Genomic DNA, 14,321 nt, shown 5'->3' on the forward strand with positions numbered 1-14,321 from the left:
GGTATCATTTGCATTTATTATGCTCTTAGAGTAATATTTCTTTTTCATCCTACTTCTGCTGAGGATCGACACTGCTCTGTTTGATCTCGAGGCTCTGTAAATATGTGTCTAACAGAAGGTCAGAGCTGACTCTTCCATAACATCTGCAAAATAAAATGGGATCTCCACAGTGCACTGTCTGAGGCCTTGGCTCTTTTTTCAAGGTTGTTGCCAAGCTTTCCCGAAGCTTGTGCCACTTTCCATCACCTATCAGACGCTCTCCATCATCTGTCAGTGGTCATGGTCATCCAGAGAGGTCCCAGATGACTGGAGACTTGCTAATGTGAAGCCCATCTACAAGAAGGTTTGTAAGGAGGACCCGGGGAATTACAGGCCTGTCAGCCTCACCTCGGCGCCAGGAAAGGTGATGGAACAGATCATCTTGAATGCAGTCACACAACGTACGTGGGACAACCTGGGGATGAGGCCCAGTCAGCATGGGTTCATGAAAGGCAAGTCCTGCCTGAACAACCTCATCTCCTTCTATGTCTGGGTGACTTGCGTGGTGGATGAGGGAAATCACGTTGATGCAGTCCACCTAGACTTCAGCAAGGCCTTTGACACGGTCTCCCATAGTATTCTCCTGGAGAAGTTGGCAGCCCATGGCTTGGACAGGTACACTCTTTGCTGGGTTAAAAACTGGCTGGACTGCCGGGCCCAGAGAGTAGTGGTGAACGGAGTGAAATCCAGCTGGTGACCGGTCACTTGTGGTCCTCCCCAGGGGTTGGTGTTGGGGCCCATGCTCTTTAACAGCTTTATTGTTGATTTGGATGAGGGAATTGAGTGCACCCTCAGTAAGTTTGCAGATGACAATAAGGTGGTGGGAAGTGCCAATTTGCCAGAGGGTAGGAAGGCCCTGTAGAGGGACCTGGACAGGTTGGATCAATGGGCAGAGGCCAATGGGATGAGGTTCACCATGGCTAGAAATTCTCTCAGAATTTCCAACACTCTTGTGCACACAGACAAATACACACAAGTGCATGCACAAACACACACTCATACACACACAGATGTGCACGCAGGGCATGGACACAGCCGACCACACACAGACCAACTCCAACAGGGAACAGCACCTTCACAGCCACCACACCACCAGCAGCACACACAGAGCCATGAGCAACACACCTGGCCCCATCCCATTCCCCACCTCAGCCTGATCTGCTCTGAAGGTCACCAGTGCTCCACGCATCCCCAGCAGCAATTACCCATGGGTGCAGACGCACACATGGCTATGTGGTTCCATGATTGTATGATTCACCCCCAACGCACCCAGGAGTGAGCACATTCACACAGCAAATAGCCAGCAACAGAGGTGAATAAGAAGGCAGGACAGTGATCAGGAACAGGGCCTGAGCAGACCAGCCGTGACCATCCCCATATCCACATGCAGCTGGCCCCTTGCATCCCTCTCCCCTCCTCTTCCACAGGATTCTTCCTCCTTGAGACACTTTAATCCCTTCCTTTCTTACATGCAGTGCCCTGCTCAATTACCAGTGCTCACCAATCACATTTTCCCCCACTGATCCCTAGTTTGCTATACCTGTACCCGCATTTGGTAATTCAGATACCATTGCCTACATCATCTGGGCCTCTAACAGGCAGGAGAGGTCGACATGTCAAAGATTTGCTCTGTGGCAGGAGTGAGGGGTGGCATGAACAGTCCTGAGCAGGGAGTGTTTTACGGTAACCGGTCTCCATGCAGGACAGAAAATCGTCATTTTATGGCTGTAGGCCTGAGTATTGCCTCCGTTTTTTTTAACCATTTCAAACATTTCATTTCAATCAGCACACTTCAGTCAACTGAAATGATTGAACACTTTTTTTTTTTTCTTGGATGTTTATTACAACAAAAGAAAAAATACCAATCTTCCCCTGTACTTGCATTGCCAGAATTCTGTCTCTTATGCACCGCGCTTCATCTCCCCAGTCTTTCTGGTATTTCCACCTGGCTTTATGAAACAGACCGTGCTGGAAGTAACCTTTCCAGCAGACTGTCTGGACATGTGCAGTTTCCATTCTTCTCCAGATTCCCCTCCCCTCACCCTTTGATCATTCAGATACCTGTCACCTACACAGTTGGTTCTCAGAACTTGAGGGATCTCAAGCTTGCCCATATTTCAGTTTTCTATCTCATCATCCCTACAGACAACTCTGTAATTGCATTTCTATTCATCATTTCCTACCCATGTCAAAAATTTCTTGGATAGTCATCCCTTGTGGAAGTTGCACCTCATTGGAGGCAACTTGGATTTGGTTCACTGTTGAGGACTGTGAGGTTTGCTTGTTTGTGGTTAAATGTTAATAACAACGACTTCAAAAACTGTGCCTGTGTGCAGCCAGTTGTCTGAGGAAAGGAGGTGGGACTTGGTGAAAAGATGCTGTAACATCCAGCTGCAGACTTCAGTGGAGAAGTCTGGTGTAAGGAAAAGTGATGCAAGTCCCAGGCGGCTGATGAGAGAAGTGGTGGGGATGGGGAGCTGAGCAGCAAAGTTGTCCATACAGTCTAGGACTTCAAGGGACTGCTTTTCCACCTATACAGACCTCCTTAGGAGGCACATTGGATTCATGACAACTAGAGAATGATGCTATCAGTTCTTCTGAAAACTCTAAACTAATGGAAACTGATCTTAAATAAGGAAAATGCTTTTAGTGAAGTGGTCATTGAAAACTTCCTCTTTAAACTGCATTCTTGAAACCTCACTAATTAATTGTACAAGTCTGGAAGACTGAATGAAAATGACTGAATTGTAATGAGCCCCATGGTGCATTTGGTGCTGAGACCATAAACTTCAGGTAGTGATAAGAGAATGATGTAACTGCAGGAGAAGTTAAAGTCAGAAGGAAACCTTGAAGTGTCTGGGAGTATTAATGGGCCCCAGTGAGGGTCATTACTGACAAAGCCTCCCCATGGACTTGTTAGAGCAGACAATGGGAGGCCATGATTGCAGGTAGGCAAAGGCACTGGGCAGGAGACTGATGCTGAGTAAAGGCCTTGGTTTGTTTGGTGAAGCAGAAGGGCCAAGCCTTGTCCACAGCCCCTGGGAAGGGAGGTCCTGACCCTCACCCATGGCTCAGGGCTCTTCCTGGGGCAGTGGGATGTGGGGTGTGTGATGCTGTGTGAAGGACAATGCTATGACACCTCCTGGCCTCCCCACTGGGTTGCAAGGAGGCAACAAGGCCCCAGTGTCATGAGCACAGCATGTCTCCTCATGAGCCTCAGTAGCAGAGACAACTGCCATCGGCAGGGGGACAAAGCCCTTGGCTCTGTTGGGGCCTTCCAGCCTTGCCAGTGCTCTCGGTCTTCTCCACCACAGGCTGTCCTGCGCTGTCTTATCCCTTCCCAATTTTCCCTGCAGGCTGTAGGCACCCACCTTGCTTCTCCACCTTGCTCTCATCCAGGCATTTCCTTACTTTCACTGATGTCTCCCCACCCTCCATGGCAGTTGCTTGAAACACAATAGCATGGGCTGACCACAGACTCCTTCTGGGTGACCTCTGACACCACAGCACTACCCTTTCAGTGACATTTTCTCCTCCTCATGCCCAGTCGTAAACTTCCAAGAAGCACATTGCAGCAGCTTTTACTCTCTGCTGCTGTTTCCCACCACCAGAGAAAGCTCCATTATCCACAAACCACTTTTTTAGCAGATGTCCCAAGCCATCAGCCTTGTGGAGCCCTATGGCCTGACGAGACAGAAGAAACCTCACCATGGTCTTCCAAGCCGTATTCCTGCTGCTGGCCTTCCAGCTTCTCAGGTAGACGTGACCAAGTTGTGTGCCTGTTGCTGGCCCACCGTGTGCTCAGGCAGAAGGGATGTTATAACTCACACCAAGGCCTCTTCCTGCATGGGGTTTATCAGGCTCTCAGGCAGAGGGCATCTCACAATCAATGTGCCAAGCAGGTGCCTTCTGCTGGCTTATCGGGGATGCTGGCAGGTGTAAGCTAGAAAGCACAGGTCTCAGCCACGAGGCAAGGGCTGACACATCAGCTGCTTCAGGAAGCAGTCACCTCATAGGCCCTGTCCCCAGCCATGTTACTGCTGCTGGCCTGTCAGCTCCAGAGACTGAGGTGACCAGATGCTTCCTACTGGACTTTAAGTTTCTGAGGCACAACAGACCACATAAGAACACATTCACCCAGCACTCGCCTTGTGGGCCAGGACATGAGGACACAAAAAGTAAACTTTTTAAATGAAATTTATCCATCAAATTTTCTAACACTTCTTTAAATATGGAAACATTCTTCACAGGATCTACTGTGTTTTTAGTAACACATGATGTATCTGTACCTCTGCCTCTCTCTCTTTTCTTCTTCCTCTCCCTATTATGTCTTCAGAGAGCTCTCCAATGGAAAGAGTCATTGAATCACAAAATAACTCATGTTGGAAGAGACCCCTGAATGGCATCCTCTTCACCTGTCCTGCTCAAGGCAAACTAAACCAGATGAGGTAGCTAAAGGGCTCCTCTGAGTTTGGCACCATCCAGAAAGGATCTGAAAGTGTGCTCCATCCTGTAATTCAGAGAGTTAATAATGACATTCAGCAGTGTTGGCCCAAGTACTGCTCACTGAGGGATGGTGCTAGGAACTGCCTGACAGGAGAACTTTCCATCACAGATGACAACTGCGCCTGAGTGTCCAGCCAAATTCCCACCCACAGCCTCATCCATTTGTTAAGTCCACATAGCACCAATCAGGCTGTAAGCAGTCTCCAGGAGACAATGTCAACGGCCTTGCTAAAGTGCAGGTAGACAGCGTCCCTTTCTTTTCCCTCACCTATGGGTTCTGCAATCCCATTTTTGTCCTTCAAGTGCCCGGAGGTAGCTGTGGAAAAACTTGCCCCATCACCTTCCCAGGGATGGAGGTGAGGCTGACCAGCCTTAATTCTTCCCACCCTCTTTTTTCCTCTTCCGGAAGACAGGTCTGATGTCATTCCAAGTCTCCAGAAAGCTCTCTGATCCCCCTGGCACATTTGCTGACACAGTCCAGGAAGGCAGGGGAGGGTGGTGCAGGAGACAGGCAAGAACACACAAGTCCTACCCTTGTACACCCAAAGGCAGGGCATTGCAATGCTTGTGGTGTCCCTCTGGCTCCTGCTGCCTCTCCCAGATTCTGGGAGGCACCTCAGCCCTGCGGTGCATGACCCTGCTCTGCACTTCTCTGAGATACCCCATGGCATGAGGAATGGACACAGGGAGAGGGCATTTGTGCTCACTCATGTTCACCTCACATGCACATGCACACAATGTGCACACTGAAGCCTCATCTGTACAGGGCACACATATGGACTTCTGACTTATCCATTAAGTGTCCCATTAAGTGTGGGGGAGTAAACCACCTCTCTGAGCTGCGCTGGGAGCCAAAAAAGTCACCCAAGAAGTAACCAGGATAATACTCACCCCTTATTCTGTACCGTTTATACCATGACAGGTTCCAGACTTTCCAATATGTCTTCATTAATCAGCCCCCTGCAATTAGAACACGGATATCATTCCCTTAGTCTATGGGCCAGCTCCCAGAAATGTCCATATTAATCAAATGTTCAGTGAATCCATTTAGTTCATGAATTGGTTTCTATCTGTTGTTGTGGCCTCACAGGACAGGAGAAGGCAGTTTGGCCCACACTGGCCAAAGGGATATCCCATACCACATGATGTAATGCCTAGCAAGAATGCTGGGGGAATTGACCAGGAGTGTCTGGGCATTGGTCAGCAGAGGTCAGCAATAGCATTCTGCATCACTTTTTTGTTTTTTTTTTTTCCCCTTTGTTACAAAACACTTGTTTGTTACACCAACAAGTACCTGCGCTTTTACCATTTTCAGTCCTGTGCCCTATTGCGCTGGGGCAGGGGATTTGAGCCAATAGCTGTGTGTTGCTTATCTGCCTGCTGGGTTAAACCACAGCACAGACCAGGCCGCAGAATCTGACCCTACAATGAACTCCTCCCCTCACCCCTGCTCCAGCCTGGGCTCATCCACTGGCCACACACCCTTAGAGCTGTAACTGTTCCAACACATCCTTATCCACAGTCCCTTCAAAGCTCTACCTAGTGTGCGTGGACTTACCAACAGCCATAGACGGTTGCAGGTGTGCCTTCAGAGGTGTGGACTTATCCATGTGCCACACTCTCTTCAGAGGTGTACCTGCTCTAGTGTGGCCTTTTCCATTCCAGAAGGATTATGTCGAGTTCAGGGCGGCAATGTAGAGATTCAATCCAATGATGTGGGGCTGGGACATACTGGCTGATAGAGTTCCAATAGGGTGAGGCTTTGGAAGAAGCCTGATGTGTCGTGGGGAAACCACAGGTATTGGGAAATCCTCAGGAAAACACAGGTTTGTGTTTGAAGCCAAAGCTAGTAAGGATGGAGAGAAATTAGGAGAGCTTTGGCAATCATGCAGTCAGAGTGAGGTGGGAATGTGAGTGTGTGGTACAAGTCTGCAGGGATGCAAGCACAGATACAGGAAAATGTAGGACAGGATGTGGAGGGGCATGGCAGAGGGCCATTGGGGGGCAACCTATTCCAGTGCTCTGTCACCCTTACAGTAAAGAAATGTTTTCTCATATTCAGCTGGAACTTCCTCTGTGTCAGTTTGTGCCTCTTGCCTCTTGTCGTGTTGCTGGGCTCCGCTGAAAAGAGTCCAGCCCCAAACTCTTGACACCATTCCCTCAGATAATTGTACACATTGGTTAAGATTCCCTCTCAGTCTTCTCTTTTCCAGGCTAAAGAGTTCCCTCAGCCTTTCCTCGTATGTCAGGTGCTCCAATTCCTCTAATCATCTTCATAGACCTCCTCTGGACTTCCATGTCCCTCTTGTACTGGGGAGCCCAGAAATGGACACACTATTCCAGGCGTGGCCTCACGAGGACTGAGTAATAATTGGTGCCCGTAACAATGCACGGAGGATAATCTCATGTTCTTATCTCAACAATCAGGCTCTTTCGTCGTATTTTCTCCCCCTTTTCCTTGTATGTGGGGATATGAAAGAGCGGTTGTGGTGGAGTTCAGATGCATAGCAGGATAAAACCACCCCCGCAGGGACATGGAAAGGGTTCAGCACCAGGACTGTGGCCATCCAGGGATGGCATCTGAGCATCCAGGACATGCTCTGCCAGCCTGGTGGCACAGGAGGGAATGAAAAGAGGTTCCCCTGAAGGAGAGAAGTAGAAGGGGAAGGTTTGTTTCCCAACTCAGGCATTGCTGGCACATTCCTGAGACAGCTGTTGGAGCTGCAGGCCACACCAGTCTCTGGGACACTGGGCATCTTTCCTCCCAGATCCAGATCCCAAAGAGGCACCAGCTCCCAGGGAAACCTGGCCCTGGATTGTCCCCATCACGAGGAGGCTGAGCCATGCCCAGAGGAGCCCTAGGGTTCAGGACAGCCCTAGCATCAAGACCCAGGAGTCCTGACTGCCACATTGTCCCGAGTCCAGAGGGACCCTCAGGCAAGGCTCTTGCAGCAGCCACCAACCATGTCCAGCCTCCCCCCGAAGCCCAGGACCTGCAGCTTTGGACAGCTGACGGCCCCTGGGTCACCCCTTGGGAAGGGGCTCCTGACACCCTCACCTTTGGAGGAGAGCTGCAGAAGCACTGGGAACATGGAAGTCATGTTGGAGGTGATGGTCACCCTCCAGCAGCCCTCCATCTCGCTTGCTGCTGGCCCTCAGCTCAGGGATGCCCGCCCTGGCTCCTCAACCACAACTCCTCTGCAAGGTGCCCCTGCTCCTCCGCCCGTCAGCGAGGGTCACCCAGTGCAACCTTGCTGCCTGCTGCCCCCACTCCTGGCCACAGAAGGACAGCGGTGGGGAGCACCCAAGCAGCGCCCAGCAGGGACCAGGCCTTGCAGGGAAGTGCCGGCACTGCCGCTGCTCCAGTGACGATATCCTGGTGATGCAGTGCATCCACTGTGACATCAGCATGTGTCATTTGGAGGCCTGGGAGGTCAGCAGCATGGAGATGGCACAGCTCAGGAGAGAGACAAGAGATTTCCTTTCTTGTCCTGAGAAACAGTCACCTCCCTTCTGCCCAGTTCTTTTCCACAGGATCCTGAGAAATCCATCAGGAACATCTCCAAATGGTGACAAAGGCCATTGAACATAGGAAGTGGAGTGCTGGAAGAATCACCACTGTGTTCCTGCACCAATATGCCTCTTGTTTGGAGCCCTTCCAGGAAGGTGGGGTTTTCACCTTCTCCTTGGCCTGGGCTTTTTTCAAAAGATGGGAGCGAAGGCACCTGGGATGCAGCAGCCCCTCACTGTGCCTGAACTCCTCTTCTGCATGAATCTGGGCTCTCTCTTACAACCGACCAAGTCTCTCATTTCAGGAGACCTGTGGCATGCTGAAGGCAGGACTACCGTCCCTGACTGTACTGCACAGAGATCCACGTGGTCCTGTGTCAGCTGGACTATGCTGCAAGCGAACCCTGCTGGATCATGTGGAGCTGATCATGGTGTCCCGGCCATTAGCTGCCATGTCTGCAACCAGAGCCCCAGAAGAGGAGAGGCGCATCTCTGCGGACATGCTCCCCTTTCCTCTTGCATGACAGAGGGGTTGCCAGTGACTGCCCAGCAGTGCCCATCCCTGGGGGCTGTGCACAGCTGGGTGAGGCTCTCGGGGGGGGTTTCTCTGCCTCTTTTTCTTCCTCAGAGTGAGCACCGTGATATTTCCCCACATTTCTCCACCCGTTCATGCTGCTCCTGCTATTGTGTTTAGGCTCTCTAGGGATGGGGGTTTCAGGTGCAGTTCCAAAAATGACCCTGAACATCCTGCCACAGATGTGTCAGCACAGCAATGAGGTGTTCCATCGCCCATCTGACTTGTGGGGCCACAGGCAATGCAGTGCAAGGGGGTGGGTAACACGCCAACTGTCCCTGCACAAGACCTAGAGTGCCTTTCTCCTGGGATCATAATGAACCAGCACCTCCTGGTCACAACCAAGAATTCTTCAATGTAGGCCCTACTGTCCCACGGACTATAAGAATGTAGTTTGCAAACTACCAGTGATTTCATCCCTGCCCAGCACCTCTTGTACCCAGGCAGAGTCCTGTGTCAGGGCATAAAAGGCAGGCAGACCTTGCTGGTGTTAGATGAAGCCATGTGGACATGTCCATGACATAACAAACTAATTCTCGGAGAAGATGTGATTGTTCCACTTAATTGGTTTTCTGCAAGGAGAAATGAGCATGCTGTCGAGAAGTGTGTGTGCCCAGGGGAGGAAGGGAACGCTAGGGATTCCTTCAGGCTGTTTCCCAGCAGGTTCCCCTGCAGCCCCAGGGCCATGGGCAGGGAGCCTGGTGGGGGGCAGAGCAAGGGAGGCCTTGGGCTGGGCCTGTGCTGCTGAGCTGGGCTGGGCTCCTGGGCCCAAGGGGAGCTCCTGGCAAGTGGGCAGCGCTGCAGAGAGCCAGCTCTGCCCAGGAGCAGCTCCTCTGCCCAGCGCAGCAGGGCTGGGGGCACTGCCTGCAGCTGGCACAGGGAGGGGAAAGAAGGGAGAGATACTTAAGGCTGTGTGGAGTGTTAGAAAACTGAGAGTACACTGGAGAAGCAATGCTTGCAACCCTTAACATGGTAAGTCTAAGTGAACTGCAATGCACTCGAGTATCCTGGAGGTGTCCTACACCTGGATTGTCCCAGAGCAGATCAGGCTGGAGACACTGTGTGTTTTTTTCTTGTAGAGAAGCACAAGCTCCAGAGCAGGGGTTTCTAAGCTGCAGGGTCAGTGTCCAGGCCCCGAGGGCTCCCTTGTCATGGTCCGGCTGCAGGCTGTGAAGCCGGGGGTGCAGGCAGGGGTGCCCAGGGCTGTGGTGCAGAGCAGGGTCCCTGCTGTGCCCAAGGGGCTGTGTGCCGGGGCAGGGCCTCTGCCGCCTGCCAGGCTCAGCACTCAGCCTGCCCGGGGAGCTGCCCAGGGCGCTGCGGGGAGAAGCTGCGGGTGGAAGGAGACTCCCCGGCAGGGCAGGGTCCTGCTGCTGGTGGGAGGCTGCTGCCTGGGGCAGTCTGCTCACAGATCCACAGCACAACCAGGATGTATCCAAGGGGACTTTGCAACAGCCAGGGTAAGGTAGGGGATTTCAGCTTCTGTCACAGCTTTCCTGAGCCTCCTGAGCTTTCAATCTTCTCTACTTGCTTCAGTGGTAATAGAAACATATGCTTTTAATTCCAAGAAGAGGCTGAGGCTCCATGATGGCTGAGAGGTTACAAGGATCTTTCCCTTCCCCTCAGCCCATAGAAAGCTCCACCACCACATGTGGAGCTTACATGCAGTGTCCCCTGTGTGACCTGGTCTCTAGGACATGCCTCCAGCGAGCTGCCCCTGGGCAGAGCCCTGCTGCCAGGAGGTGTCTGCAGGGCAGAGCTGAGCACCCGGCGGGTGGGATGGGGGCTGTGTTAGCCCTCGCTGATGTTAGCGAGGCAGTGAGCGCGGGCAGGAAGGGCGGGGACCCATCGTTGCTCTGTTGCAGCTACCTCTCCCTTCCGTGCTTGTAACCTGCTTGCGTAGAACCTGACCATGGTATCAACCAGGCAGAAAACCGTGGCCTCCGCATCTCGTGCGGCATCTCCAGCCACGGTCACCACGGTGGCTACTCAGACGGAGGGACCCGGGAAACACGCAGCCGTCCAGGTCCTGGGCTGCAGAGTGTGCCCCAGCCTTCTGTCAGTCTCCGACAGCAGTGGTGGGTATGCCTGTGGGAGGTGTGCCCAGGTTGAAGAACTGCTCAGCCAGGTAGCGGTGCTCCGGGAGGAGGTGAACAGGCTCAGGAGCATCAGGGAATCGGAGATGGAAATTGACTGGTGGAGGTGCACTCTACCCTCTCTGAGGCAGGCTCACGAGCCTGCCACAGCACAGGCGTCTCCTGTTATGCAGAAGACGGAGGTTCCCTCCTCCTGCCAGGCAGTGGGAGGAGACCTAGATCAAGGGGGGGAATGGAGGCAGGTGCCTATTCGGGGTGGTAGGCGAGCCCTCTCTCTGCCCACCTCACCTTCTCATCTACCCTTAAATAATCGATATGAAGGACTAGAACAAGACAATCCGAACGATAAAGTAGATAAAAACCCGTCCCAGCTGGAGGGGGCGCCTAAGACAAGGCGACCTACACACCGCATGGCCACATCATCCTTCAAAAAAGAAAGAAGGGCTATTGTTATGGGGGGCTCCCTTCTGAAAGGGACAGAGGGACCGATATGCCAACCGGACCCAACCCGCAGAGAAGTCTGTTGCCTCCCTGGGGCTCGGGTGAGAGACTTCGCCAAGAAAGTCCAGCGCCTGGTACGGCCCACTGACTACTACCCGCTACTGGTCTTTCAGGCTGGTAGCGATGAAGTAGCAACGAGAAGTCCGAAGGCGATCAAAAGGGACTTTAGGGATTTGGGGCGACTACTTAGAGGATCAGGGGCGCAGGTTGTGTTTGCCTCTGTCCTTCCGATAGGGGGGATCGAAGCTGAAAGGCATGCTGTTCACATAAACTCGTGGCTTCGAGACTGGTGTGACCGGCAGAACTTTGGGTTCTTTGATCACGGGAAGGTCTATGCTACACAGGGCCTGATGGCACCAGATGGGATGTGCCTCTCTCGGAGAGGGGTAAGGATCTTTGGTCAGGAGTTGGCAGGGCTGATAGATAGGGCTTTAAACTAGAGTCGAAGGGGGAAGGGGCTAAAACCAGGCACGCCGGTGAAGACCTAAGGGAAGGTACGCTAGAATCAGAGGGGCTGGGTGCCAGTGAGGTCCTTCGGGCAGATCCACAAGGTGCTGAGTGTAAGGAGACGCACCTGAAGTGCTTCTACATGAACGCACGCAGTATGAGGAATAAAATGGATGAGCTAGAAGTCCTGGCCCAGTCCTGCAACTACGATATCATCGGCATAAGCGAAACCTGGTGGGATGAGTCCTGTGACTGGGGTGTTGCGATAGATGGTTACAGGCTCTTCAGGAGGGACAGGCAGGGTAGGCGAGGTGGTGGGGTGGCGATGTATGTGAAGCAGGGGCTGGACTGTGTGGAACTTCAGGTCGGAGATGGAAAAGTTGAGAGCATCTGGGTAAGGATCAAGGGACGAACGAATAAAGGGGATGTCGTTGTGGGAATCTATTACAGACCGCCTGGCCAGGACGATAGCGCCAATAAATTATTCTTTACAGAACTAAGAGAGGCCTCGAGATTAACTCCCCTTGTCCTTATGGGGGACTTCAACTTGCCAGACGTTAACTGGGAGTGCCACACGGCTGACACGAGCAAGTCCAGGAGGTTCATGAAGCACCTAGATAATAACTTCTTGGTGCAGGTGCTAACGGAGCCAACTAGGAAAGGTGCCCTCCTAGACCTGTTGCTAGAAAACAGAGAGGGTCTGGTGGGAGATGTGGTGATTGGTGGCTGCCTTGGTCAAAGCGACCATGAAGTGGTTGAGTTCAAAATTTACGGTGACAGAAAGAAAAGTGCCACCAAAACCTCATCCCTAGATATGGGGAAAGCGGACTTCAGGCTGCTCAGGGAACTAGTCAGCAAGGTCCCCTGGGAAACTGCTCTTGAAGGCCTCGATGTCCACCAGTGCTGGTCATTCTTTAAACGATGCCTCCTAGAAGCACAAGATCAAGCAATTCCTAAATATCGCAAGTCAGGCAGGCGGGGCAGGAGGCCGGCGTGGCTGACCAGGAACATTCTAATGGAGATTAGGCGGAAACAGAGAGTGTTTCGCTACTGGAAGGAGGGCCAGGTGTCATGGAAAGAATACAGGGATGCCGTTCGTGTTTGTAGGCAGAAAATTCGTGTGGCCAAAACACACCTTGAGTTGAAGCTGGCTGTGTCTGTGAGAGAAAATAAAAAGGGCTTTTTCAGATATGTGAATGGAAAAAGGAGAACTAAAGAATACATAGGGCCGCTCCTTGATAGGGAAGGTCTCCTCACAGACAATGACATAGGCAAAGCAGAGACGCTTAACGCCTTCTTCGCCTCTGTCTTCAATGCCGATGATGGGCTTCGGGACCCAGGGTGCCCTGAGCTAGAGGACTGGGACCGTGGGGATGACAAACTCCCAACCGACCCTGAACGTGTGCGGGATTTGCTACTCCACCTGGATCCCTACAAGTCCATGGGTCCGGATGGGATTCATCCCCGGGTGCTGAAAGAGCTGGCGGACGTCATCGCGGAACCTCTCTCAATTATTTTTCAACGATCCTGGGAATTTGGAGAGGTCCCGGTAGACTGGAAGCTGGCAAATGTTGTGCCGATTTACAAGAAGGGTCAGAAAGAAGACCCTAGCAATTACAGGCCTGTCAGTCTCACGTCAGTGCCTGGTAAAATCATGGAGAAGATGGTTCTCGAACTTATTGAGGCTCACCTGGGGGACAAAGCAGTCATTGGTCCCAGCCAGCATGGGTTTGTGAAGGGCAGGTCCTGCCTAACTAACCTGATTTCCTTTTATGATAAGATCACCCGTATGATGGACCAAGGGAAACCAGCTGATGTGATTTTTTTGGACTTCAGCAAGGCTTTTGACACGGTTTCCCATAGGATCCTACTGGACAAAATGTCCACCATACAGCTAAATAAAAACATCATACGATGGGTGAGCAATTGGCTAACGGGCAGGGCCCAAAGGGTTATGGTAAATGGGGCTGCGTCAGGCTGGCGGGCGGTCACCAGTGGTGTCCCTCAAGGCTCCATTTTAGGGCCGGTACTTTTCAATATTTTTATAAACGATCTGGATGTAGGAATAGAAGGTATTTTGAGCAAGTTTGCTGATGACACCAAACTTGGAGGAGTTGTTGACTCGAATGAGGGTGGAAAGGCCTTGCAGAGGGATCTGGATAGGTTAGAGAGCTGGGCGATCACCAACCGCATGAAGTTCAATAAGAGCAAGTGCCGGGTCCTGCACCTGGGACGGGGAAACCCTGGCTGCACGTACAGACTGGGCGATGTGACGCTAGAGAGCAGCCTAGAAGAGAGGGATCTGGGGGTCGTGATTGACAGCAAGTTGAATATGAGCCAGCAGTGTGCCCTGGCGGCCAGGAGGGCCAACCGTGTCCTGGGGTGCATCAAGCACGGCATCGCTAGTAGGTCAAGGGAGGTGATTGTCCCGCTCTACTCTGCGCTGGTGCGGCCTCACCTCGAGTACTGTGTGCAGTTCTGGGCACCACAGTATAAAAAGGACATGAAACTGTTGGAGAGTGTCCAGAGGAGGGCTACAAAGATGGTGAAAGGCCTGGAGGGGAAGACGTACGAGGAACGGCTGAGGTCACTGGGCCTGTTCAGCCTGGAGAAGAGGAGGCTGAGGGGAGACCTCATCACAGTCTACAACT

The sequence above is a fragment of the Anser cygnoides genome, chromosome 28 (assembly GCF_040182565.1).
Source record: "Anser cygnoides isolate HZ-2024a breed goose chromosome 28, Taihu_goose_T2T_genome, whole genome shotgun sequence".
NCBI lineage: Eukaryota > Metazoa > Chordata > Aves > Anseriformes > Anatidae > Anser > Anser cygnoides.